Source organism: Ptiloglossa arizonensis, chromosome 8 (assembly GCF_051014685.1).
Source record: "Ptiloglossa arizonensis isolate GNS036 chromosome 8, iyPtiAriz1_principal, whole genome shotgun sequence".
Lineage (NCBI taxonomy): Eukaryota > Metazoa > Arthropoda > Insecta > Hymenoptera > Colletidae > Ptiloglossa > Ptiloglossa arizonensis.
In genome coordinates this window covers 10,339,478-10,352,573 of record NC_135055.1, presented here as the reverse complement: position 1 = coordinate 10,352,573, position 13,096 = coordinate 10,339,478, and the positions used below count along the sequence as shown (strand labels likewise).

General features: G+C 35.3%; 1 protein-coding gene across 2 annotated transcripts in view; it reads right to left on the bottom strand.

Annotated features, from left to right (window-relative positions):
* LOC143149888 (membralin) overlaps positions 1–13,096 on the bottom strand; it is a 107,548-nt gene that overhangs the window by 48,083 nt on the left and 46,369 nt on the right. The window lies entirely within an intron of this gene.

Here is a 13,096-nt window from a genome sequence, read left to right as displayed (position 1 = left end):
GGTATATAGATACAGGTTATGTTTGCACTGTAATTTTCCACCCAACTCGTCGCCGCTCCCGTTCGACAGCAGCAGAGCTAGTGAGAAAACGAGATAGAGAAAGATAGATGGATAGATGGATAGATGGATAGATGGATAGATGGATAGATGGATAGATGGATAGATGGATAGATGGATAGATGGATAGATGGATAGATGGATAGATGGATAGATGGATAGATGGATAGATGGATAGATGGATAGATGGTTGGAAAAGAGAGTGAGAGAGAGAGAGAGAGAGAGAGAGAGAGAGAGAGAGAAATCCCGTACAAAGACACCCTCCCCTGGTACACTCTCCACCCATCATGTTGAAATAACACCCCAGGCAGTCCAGCCGCACTTGTGATATGCGTTTATGGGTCCCCGCCTGGCTGTGTGCCTGTGCATCGGTGTCCGTGATGTGCTTGTTATTTATATAATTGCTCAATAGCCTCAATTACGGGCCTTATTCAATCATAATCATCCTCCGGTGTTATTTGCGGACAAGCCCAGCTGATTGTAAGCACTCGACGCGCCACTTGCGAGCCGGCATCGCGTGGCGTCGACGCCCGTAATGCTACCGACGGCACCCGCGATGGAATGGACTACCTCCTGCGAGAGAACGATCCCTTTCGCCCAGGGTTAATTCGTTGCTAGCGAAATGTAAATACGGAATGAGCAGAATGGGACGGAAATGACGCGGTACCGAGCGCCGCGAGCTGTTCGAGCTCCGGTGTTGCGATTGAAATGCGGTTCGATCGGAGATATCGCTTCGGCGATGGTATCCGAGTGAATCGTACGAGAAGCGCCGGAGTTAGTAGTACAGTTGCAACTGACATTAACCGTAAAATAGAAACCATTGTGAAATTTACAAGGGGAACTTTTTGGGAACCAATGCAAAGTATTTGCATTTTCGATGAGTTAACGTTTGCCAAAGATTTATGTAAAAATTAATGACATTTTTATACTTTTATGTATATTTACTGATCTCTTAACGCCGGAATTCGCATCTTAATGGAACCGGGTTTTTTTTTTTTACATAACGTTGACGTAAGATACGTGCAAACATTGCGCAATGTTTGGCGATGATGCCATTAAGGTTTAGACGTGTCAAACATAATTAAAGAATTATCCACGAAGAAAACGGAAATTATGAGAACTTTGCAAAATGAAAATTTATTCCGTAAAACCGAGTTTCAGCTACTCTAACATATCTACTATAATCTATAATCTAATCAGCCTTAGACAAGATAATGACTAAACAGAAGATGATTTAAAATTGGCCAGTGGAAACGTCTGAAATAAATAAACAAATAATAACTTATCCTGGAATTTGATTAAGTACATACTACCAGTAAAATATTACTTTTGTTGACCTTTTTAAATAAACTTTATTGATCTCGCCACGTTTTCATCGAGTGTTTATGTTTTCCACCTACAGTATAAACCTTTACAATTTGCAATTTATCAATATCTATTGACAATATTATTGTCAGCAACACATCGAAATCTAATATTTGAATAAAATGAAACAAAGAAGTGATAAATATTCAACGTGTATCGAATGCAAATATTATACTCAAAACGAAACAAATATAACTGTCATATTAGGCGGACAACATAAATGTTGCTGAAATACAGAGAATAATTTAAGATTCTTCTCAAACACCTTCGGATACAATTAATAATTCTGCTACAGAGACTGTAACAGGTGTAATGAAATTATAGCTGTGAAAGGTCAAAATTTAGTGGCATCGTGTTTTCAAATATAAATTAGAACTAAGGAAGTTGCCCGAATACGTGGAACTTGGGAAACTATTTGAACAATATTAAGAGCGCAGAAGCGACGAAATTATATTAAGCTATTAAACCCTATAATAATCTTGAATATTACCATGTATTACCGCGAAAAATATATTTCTACGCGACAAAATGCGCATCACTTTTCTCGTGCTAAGGAACCTCGGATAAAAACAAATCCTAACGCACAACAAGTCTGAAATGTTTCAGAAACAAAGAGATAGCAAAAGAGGTAGCCTCGCGTTAAATCTAGCGACTCTAATTTTCACAAAGATTGACTACGAACAAATAATATAGGCTCTAACTCAAATAAGATCTACGTTCCATTGTCCAAAAAAATTCGACATCTTCGTTCTCGTGAGAAGAAGATCAACACGAAGAAGTGTACCGTACACTGTTTCAGTATCGACCCAATTCTCAGGTTCTAACCATCAACCGTCTAACGAAAGTAATAAACCATTTTAGTTGAGCACAACGTAACACCGTGACACGGGAATTACTACTCATCGAGCAGTAAGAGGTCAGCCAGAAGCAGATGAAAGTATTAAATTACTAAATTACAGTATTATCCGCCCTAATGTCACTATTTGCACGAATTCAGCTCGAAAATAAGGGGCATACGTGTCTGTATGTGCACACCAGTCCGGATAAGTCAGCCAAGCAGAACGGCGAAGGAAGAGACAGCCCTTCTAGGCTCAAATGGGACTGAACGTGCGTTATCTACGAACTGCCGAGAATCCAGACCCACATTACGGATCGAAAGTAAAGTGCACACCCCTCGGTGACGACCTAATACCGTCGCGTATCGTCAAACTAAGATCCGTCCTAGCTCTCTGCAGATCGCATCCTATCTTTCTCCTCTTTTCTTTCTCAGCCACTCTCTGCTGCTCTCCACGCGGTAGACACATCCTAATTCCGCGAAAAGGATGAAATAACCACCACCGCGGAAAAATAAGCCAGATCGCGATGTACACCTCTGGATAGCTCACCGCTACAGAAGCTGAAGAACACTTGCGATTTTTTCGAGCAAATCGAAGCTGCCTACTTTCGATTTTTTCGAGCAAATCCGTGACAACAACGAACCAACTCTGTGCTTCCGTTAAGTATGTATTTCGTTCGTTTGTAATCGAGGAAATTGCACGATAACCTCGGTAATGAGATACCGTTCAAATCAAGAGTGAACCGAATGAATAAATATGCATGTTTTTTACGAGTATGTAGATTAAGTGGAGCAAACCACAGACTGTAGGGAATATATCTATGGAGATACTTTTCACACTTGAGGGGTTGTAGCTGGACATTGTGAAAGATATCAATTTTTCGTCTTTTGTATCGTCTAATTTATAAAGTCTTTAGAACGATCCTAAAGTATTATGTTGGAATCTACGTAATTAACGAAATTATTAAACTTTAAGCGAAACAATACCCGTGCGCTCGAGTAGATTTACTGAAACTATAAACACGGAATTACCAACATTATAATTTTCAAGTCCGGAGGCACCATACTTCGAAAAATAGGTATTTCACTGATTTATTTGATGTCTTCAGAGAACATTCGGTAAAACTGTGGTTTAATTACGATCGTATTTTTTGAATAATTCTTTTATTTTACTTTTGATAACATAAAAAAGTGAATTTTTTCCAATTTCTAAAACTGTGATTGTATTCTAGGTACAAATATTTGCACGGTGGTAGTATTAATTTACAAGTCTTATATGCGAGATTTTTAAATAAAATTGAGAGCAATAATTTATTCGTTATAACACAAAAGGCAAAGTTTCTAAATAACAGTCACTTTCGTGCATTAATGATAATAGTTGATAAGTGAATTTCTCGATTTTCTGATAGAAAAAGAAATTAACGATACAATCGAAACAATTTCGGAATACAATTTTGTCTTCCCGATAGACGTGTTTGCTAAGAAATAAAGTAATATTGAACTCAAAGGCGATACTATGACGTAATTTCCTTAATTTGTTTAAACAGTGAATTCATCAAATATTTGTAACACTCGAGACCGGATCGTACCGATAAAATATTGTGTCACTGGGAACGACAATTCACTCAAGAATCAGTAACACGAAACCATCCACACCCTCGGATCATTTTCATCGTTCACTACTTCCAACACCACACGATTTCCGTCGGTTTTTGAAACACATTTATATGTATAAAAAAATTTCAAAACTATAATAGACTATTTTAATACGATAGATTATCAACTTTATCAATTTGTTAAAGCTGAACTACGTCCAACGCGTTTCTTGTGCGCAAAATAGAAATTATTGGGTTGTTCGGAAAGTCATTTAGTTTTTTTTGGTGAAAATGAAACACGATTTTTTTAAAGTGTATAAACATTTTACTAAATTATATATTCTCCATTTTGGAAAATGAAATGACTTTCCGAACAACCTAATATTTTTAGCTCTGAAATTTCCGAATTCAATGTCAGTCTTAATAAAATCCGAACATAAGAGTTCTTCGATAACCGTAAAAAACACGTATGCGCGCGCACGTAGAAGTAAACGAGAAAAATGATTAAGATATTCGCTACGGTGAAAAATAATACAGACGTAGCGAAGAGCAGACAGCTTACAGAAAGAATGAAATATTCCGGCTGAGTTAAATTAAAAATACGCTCATTCTTAATTATGTAAAGTTTATACTCGGACCCAATCCCTTGAATTATATATTTCCCCGTTCTTCGTTATATACAGGAAAAATATACATGTACGAAATACACGAACTAGATAAGCGCAAAAATTACGAAATATTTATTAGCGAACAGTGATATTAATTTGAATCGTTCGTTAGTGGAATAAATATTTATTAAAATAAATCGGGTGTTTAATTCATTTCGAAACGGTTGTGTCTCAGATGTCAAGCAGTACTCCTCTTCATTACCTCACTAAATGATAAACAGGAAATTTTATCCCCTAGGAAAGCGTGTTTTATAATTGAGGAGTTACCTGCAAGAAGAACGTGAATGTAAAAATGCTAATTACGAGAGACAACGTTCAAAGAATTGAAGATAGTGTTGTTTAAATGTTAGCGAACCATTTTTCCTAAAATTTTTGTTAACAAAATAATACAGATCCTAATTGTTAGATTTATTTGTAAAACAATGTATAAAAACATTATAACATTGAAATATCAATCAAAATTGAAACTGGTCTTGGGCCTTTTAGGTGCAAACAGTTTTTTTTTTTTTACAAAAGAATTTATTTTATCTACTCTTGGCGTTAGAATATTTCATTAGTATGTTACGTAATAACATCTTATTAATAATACAACTATTGTATTGGCAAAAATACTACAGAACTCGCAATAAAGATATGTACCAAGTAATGTATTAAAATGTATTATTTAATTACAAGGAATTATCACAAACACGTTTATGTGATTACGTGACGTTTATAATGATTACAATAATGATGTTATTAAACTAACCGCGTAAAGGTAATCGGTATATCAAGTAAATGATAATCGAAGCGACCGAGTTATACTTCAAAATGCTCCAATTCCTACAATTTTAAATATATTGGAACAAAACTTCAAGGGAATATACTTCTTTAAATGTAAACATTATTGAACCGATTGTGTGCAAATGGGCTTCAGATAATCTCGCGCCCTCCTTGCAAATAACACCTCAGTTGTTCTAACGATTTTTAATAACCTTGCATTAAGATAGAAGCGAGGTTTCTCGTCGGTGAAAACGATTTACATTCGTAAAATGAAGTACTTATTTCGTTTTGCTTTGACGAATCAAGTACTGAATCGATATCATCCGGTAACATTCCCCGAAACGTTTCAACAAAGCACTTTTCTAATTGTTTTCGACAACACACGCGCGTACACGGGCTGCCGCCACGTGCACGCCAATAGACTGCGAATAGCGACCCTTTTAAATCGTTGAACAAATGGATGAAACTCTTACCACTGGGTTGAGGTTTTAACCGGCCGGGCCTGTGAAACCAATTGCTTGATTGCGTTTATCCTCAAGTCTTTAAAAGAAATAAAATCGTATTGCAGATTACTTTTTATGACAACCGGCTATTTAACCTGCGAACAGTTTATGTGCCACTAAATTCAACGTTCTGCATCAGACGCTAATTATTCCCATGTTGCCTGCCGAGTACTGAATGATGAATTCAAGTGTTAGACTCGTTGCTATTAACGAAAACTGAACACCAAAATGTATCCATTGCCGTTGAAAGTGTCAAGTATGAAATTCGAGAAACAGTTGTGTGATTTTCATTAAAAGAATCAGGTGCGAAAATAATTCTTTACGGGAATCTTTTCTTTTGGAAGTACTCAAAATGGTCGATATGATTTTTCAATTTTAAATGAAATCATATTTTTTCTGGATACGATTAGAGACGATGGAACGGTAATTAGTTAAATTATATTATATTAATTAGATTGACGATTTTTCGTATTCATTAATTTCGGTTTCGTTAATTGTTTTGGGAACAAAAGTAGTGTAAAAAGAAAGTTCGAAAATTGAGTTATCTTCGTATTTATATTGCTTACGTTGAATCCGTTACATTATAGATTAATTTCACAAAATGAAAATTCAGTTATTCCACTTATATTTTGAAAATTCATACCGTTTGTCGAATTTGTTCCAATCTTGTATAAAAGAAAAACAAATTGAAAAGATATCGACAATATATAATTGTCACAGGTATCGACACTTTTTACTACTTTAAAAAAAGAATAACTTATGGAAGGAGGGATGTACCTAAAAGCACAGTTATAATTGAAATTTAAAAATCAAATATTCAATTAGAAGTTAAAAATTAAAAATTGGTTTTCTATCAACCAAATTTTAATTAAATTCAATTAAATTTAAGTTATATAGTTATATTCAACACTTCTATCATGGACCAAAATGTATTACAGAAATCTGGTTTCGAGCGCAGTATCGTCGACCTTGTATATTTCAAAACGGTTTAACTAATTAAAAATTGGTCAAGCACGATCAACCGGTTTTCGTGAAGTTCAAATGTTTGACTAGTCGTCTCTGTACTTCGATCGGTTTAAATAGAGAAATTCAAACCCAGTGTGTCCGTTTTATCTGAAAACGTGTACGATACAAAAAAATGTTTCAGACAAATGCTGAATACGTGACATTCGTGGAACTTTTCAAGACCAACACAAAGTCGCATAAATCTCATCAGGATACACGCCCTTCGATACAATATTTTTTTTAATACTTTTTCGTATCGTGCGCAGTTTTCGAGATATTTACACTGTTCTAAATAAATCAAACAGACTGTATGTTCAGATTTCTGTACTATAATAGCTAACTAAAAGGAGTCCAGAAAGATAGCTTGTTCTTATGTTAATTACTACACCTAATTTGCATACAATGCAATCCAAGTATGATATCTTAAGCAAAGAAACTATTAGTAGAAATTTACAACTCGTCAAAAGTATATTATCTAGACCTTATCAAAAACAAATACACTAACGACGTATTCTTCTTCTTTAAAGAGGACACTTGACTGAACAAAAGAATGCTCACGAAATACAATTATATATCGCAAAACTATATTTATTCAACAACCAAATCGCGTATCGATATCGCTCGGAAATCGAGCAGAAATTATTCGTTCAATCCTTGCAATATCATAGAAAGCCTTTTCGCATGCGAAAATTGAGAATGCGGAAACAAAAGATGCTGGTCGCATTATATCCAGTCTGTGTTTCCGGCAGGTAAAAAGACCAAGGAACAACATATGAAAACACCTAACTTCGCGTAGAACAGATATCAGCCGCGGCAATCATTGAACTTTCAGTATCTCTTTGCCTTCTGGCAATGTCTATTCTTGTATACGGTATACGATTTTCTGAGCGTGAACGAACGAAAGACTGCTGTACTACTTTGGTTTTACTTTCAGAGTTTCGTTCCGGTCTACAACAGGACACACGTAGCGAATCGAACTGGTAAGTAAATTTTCATACGACGCATATTGCGAAAATGGTTAAAGAAATTCCAAACTGAAAATCAAAATATCGCGCAACACAATGTACCATTATATTTCTACGGATATTGTGGACATACAAAGATTTAACTGCATCGAACTTAACTAAAATTCAATACAATCACACTAAACGCTAAATTTGTTGCGATTTGGATATGATTATTAAATTTATTCTACATCGAAATTTATTCTGTTTCTATCGAGATACTATTGTTCGTAAGTCTATGGTCATTCATCATTCGACGGTTTCAATAGAATTTATCTACGGAGTTATAGAACGCACAATACAATTTCAATTATCGTTTATTAATATTGAAATTAAAAAGCTGCGAGTTACATCTCTTTTATTATATGCTTCTCACAGAACGAATCTCCTTTCCGTTTTAAAATGATGTTCATCGTTGCACTTGTGAAACTTCTTTACAACAATCTTGTGATATTGCATCGTATGTCTTAATACATATGTTTATTCTTAAACGTGAAAAAAGAAAGTTCCAAAGGTATTAAAGTAAATAATAAAAAGTACCTTTATGATAAGAAATCACGTGCTTCGTTAAATCAAAATTTACCTTAAAACTGATCATTCTTCATTTTCCGTATCTTTATCGATTTTACGATCCTTCTATCTCTTCCTCTGAAACATTCCTGTAAATTATGATACCGCCAATATGTATGAATGAAATGAATCATCGGTTTGTCGCATATCGATTATATTCTACGCGTTAGCCATTCTCTCCATTTCGATATTTGACCCTCTATAAAGGCTTTGGATTACGAATGGTAGGAGAATGAGGACCGCAACTAAATACGAAGGATCGGATAAACCGCGTGTAGCGGAAGTCGAGCTTCTAATTAAAATCGGATGACCCGTAGAAACAGTCAGTCGATAGTGCTCTGTGTTAGTTGCATACCAACCGTAACCCAAAGTCAGGCAACCAGAATCCCAAGAACCGAAGATCGTAAAGCAATAAATTGAACCACGCTTACGACCGATACGAAACGGCTTCGAGCAGAAAATCTTCTACGTAACTAAGAGAACTTTCAACGACCTTCGCGAACCTTTCGAAGAACACATTTATCGCTACGTTGTAATTGACGCGAATAATTTAATAACCGTGGGAAGAAAACTACCTTTTCCAGTAACGTGTATACAAATTTTCACCATGGACGATACGAAAAACGTTTCATGCTCGGTCTATACGCTTCAACTGGCACAAAATTATAATTGTAAATTTCCAGAATTGTGTTTTGTTAAGATACGAATATTAATGTGTTGTCTTTCCTAACGTTGCAAAATTCAGTAGCGATTTATATCTAACTTTCTCGGTAGTAATAGTTCAAGAACGATGAAAGAATTTGACATTGTATGAAATTGTATGAGACTGTTCGAGTATCTATTCTCGATATTAGAATTTCTTTCCAAGAAGATGGTATAATTTGAGAATTTTTAACGAAACTGCTGAAAAATTAGTACATCTTGTCTGAATCGTTTTTAATAAAAAAAAATATGACAAATACAATCGGACTCGGTTTGATGTCTCTGACATCAGAGACATGATCGATGCTGACTCGGTTCTATTTGAAAATTTTGTCTGAACAGAACTTTTAGAAAAATATGCGCTAAATCACATTATTAAGGTCATTAATTAATTAACTCATTGACTTTTTTGAACTTTGTAACCGAAATATGAAATTTGATCTTGAATCTCGTCGTATAAATCACCTTGTAATTTCATACGAAAAAGAAAACTCCAAACGCTTTTTAACAGAAAAAACGATAACGTAACTCGAGTATCTTAAATGAAATTGCTCACGAACAGGTACATTGTTCGAAAAATTGTATTAATTTGAGAGATTTTTACCGACATTTCAAATTAATTAAATTTATATTAAAATATACCGCAAAGTATGAGCGAGTAGGAGGAAAATGTGAACGAGCAAAGGGAAATGAGTCATCAGAATCGGGCGTATCTTGAAATCAATTTGACGCTACATTTTAAAAATTATTTCGATGAAAAATGGTTTAGATTTATTTTCAAAAATCTGTAAATTCCAAATTATAAATACCGATAATACACAGAGTGGTGCAGTTACTATTGGCACGTTTGTTGTTTTCGAAATTAAGACAATTAAAATTTCTTTTCAATGGAATGTTGTTGTTTTTCTACGTTTAGTTTGTGAATATTTTGACAAACATTTACAATATCATTTACAAAACCTGTAACGCAATGTCAATTACGATAAGAGATTCTAATCGAAGCACAATGAGATTGACTATTACGCTTTTATAAATGATCTACAATATTATTTACTGAATCGAGTTTAAAATCATCGACGATCTAACGAAGAGAAATCTTGAAATGCTATTCGATCGCTTTTAAGACACTAATTTCAATGGAGAAGAGAATTATCGTTCATTAAAGCGTATTTCGTTCACGTGACAGAGGTTCATCTAAGCTTCGGCTTAAACGAAATAGTTGGAGCTCGAAAAGGAGGTCAAACTGAAGAGTCTTGTCGCACGTTGAGGGAACTAATTTCTACGAAGAAAAAGAACACGATTACCGTTCGTTCAACGTGTTTTATTCGTGCGATCGAAGTCGATCTAGTATAAATACCACAGACGGCAGCACAGTTCCGTTTCAATGCAAGGCGCACTGCAGATACTTGGATGCGATACTACAGGAGTATTACCAGCGTCAGATCCGTTTAATTGTTGCCTAACACCGGCTGCCCTAATATTGCGTGTCTAACCTGCGACCTATTTAAAGGAAACCCAACCGTCCTTTCCGTGTTTCGTGAGAAGCAACGGTATGTAAAACTATGACCTTTCGTAAGGTAAAAAAAAACAATACAAGCGAGTAAAAATTAACGAGTGTTATCAACGGTCTTCGATTAGAAAGCTCTTTATAGCTTTCTACACTTACAAGATCGGATTGAAGCCTTCACGACCGAACGAGACAACTTTGAAACAACGATAAAACATATAGAAAATTTCTTATGGTAACGACGATAAAATATATAGAAAATTTCTTAAGGTAACGACAATAAAATATATAGAAAATTTCTTGAGGTAGTTGCAAATGCGTATTCTACGATTCCGACTCCGATGTGAAAGAAGATTTCTATCCAAACTTTCAACATTGACGATTAATTATTAATATATTTATTGCTCCCCTTCTAACGTACGGTGCCGATAATTTAAAGTGAAATCACGTCTGACGTATTATAAAGTTATTCCATTGTCCGTTCACTTTGGACACGTGACTTTTCTCTCGTTCTTGTTCACTTCCGGAAACTCTGTAACCTGTTCGATCTATTTGTGAAACTTTCACGGCAATTTAAAATGTTCCCCTTTAAACGTATCGCCCTCTAGCCGCGAGCAATTTCGTTGACTATTCACTCGCGCGTCAATGGAACTGTTCAAACATCCAGTGCGGCGAACTGAACTATCACCGGCGACAATTTTGTTTAATCGCTGTCTAATGCCTCTAATGTCTCGACCCTATACCTTTGTCTGTCTAAGGAAATTGCAGTATAGTTCTCTCTCGTAAGCCACATCGAGCGTAAAACTCGATTCCTATTACGAAGGGCTCATCCAGATCTCGATTTGACATCTGCACACAACCACCGAGGTTCCACGAATGGCCAAGGCCCGACACGGACTCGGTTCATCGGAAATATTTATGGCGATAAAGAAACAATCGATCTCCGTGGATGGATGGACCGAAATCGTCCTCCATGGCACAGCACCAAAAAGGAATCGATGATTCGGGACGACATAAACAGATGGTTACACTCCGTAAGCTTATTACACTGCAGACCGCAGTGTTTGATTAAGATTTCACTGCACATACCGCACTCGGGATCTGCGCGTTCCATGGCAATCAATAAACACCAATAATTACAGAAGGTACGTATTCGTCCTTAATTGTGTTGACGTTCATTAACAAAGACAAATTCCACCATAATCGCATAATTGGTAGACAAAGGTTTGGATTTCTAACGTTATAAGATTAACGATACAGAAAATAATAAAATAATTTTAGAACAAATTTTCCACCCCGAAAGGACCGTCTAAACTGACCGTACGCATTTCTACAATTTTTGTAGCTTATTTCGCTTTCTATGATTACGAACACTTACTTCGTTCGAAAATAAATATATTTACCATCGTGTAAATTGTTCTATTAAAAATGTTAGAAATAAGAAATGTAAACGTTACAATGTATTACTCGACGAATTAGCGTTTGTAAGTAACAATCTATTGTTGTAAATACTGTTTTAGAATAACGTGGCAGAATATTGTTTTCACTTTAAATGTGAAAATTCGTAATCATGATCTGCTTCGTTCTTTTTTTAAATGGTGGATGCGAATAGAATGTGTAGAAAAGTTTTTAATTACGATACATAGACTTACCTCCATTACAATTTAAATGGTGTTCGTATACACCGCGACAAAATTGAACGTTTCGATGAAACTACGATATTAATTCTGTCGTCAATTTCTTTTGTCAGAATCTATAATGTGAACAAAAAACTTATATTGTTTACCCAATCTCGATTGAAAAGCTTTCGTCCCAATCATTGATTCCCCTTGTCAGTAGTATAATAAATTCGAGAAAGCAAACAATTTTTTCTAAGCATAATTCGATAACACCTTGTGTCGTTCGATGCATTGTTTATCTTTCTTCCTGTGAAATTCCCGTGTAAATGTTTCTTCTTTCTTCTGTTTTATAAACGTTGCATATCAGACTCTCACTATACCTTTCGTAAAATTGCTCCAAGCGAGGCATTTTATCATCAACCAACAAAGACTGCTACGTAACAAAGTAGATACTTTGATCATTTCAGTTTTAACCGGATGTGCACGAACCGGAATAAAGAGAAAAGACGGGACTACCGGTGTGCTCAGAACTACGACCGACTCGCTACTTAATAGAGCTTAATCTTGGTTAATTAAATGTTCCTTCGATCGTCCCTATTCTAATCTAAAAAGTACGCGACGAACGAATCTCAGAGTTTCACGAATGCACTCAAAACCTCTCACTTTCTATGCTTCTTTATAATTTAAACGCGTGTAATTTAATATTATACCTTAAGCAACTTTAACAATCATTACGTTTGAAAATCTTTCAATAAGAAGTCTAGTGCAACGATATTGAACGTATGCTCAATTTTTTCATTTAAAAATTTAATTACAGTTTACTCTGAAAACGGACTGAAACAATTCACTGGAAAACCTACTCCAATTTTTTTAATTACATTGAAAAGGACAATGTTTCGTATTT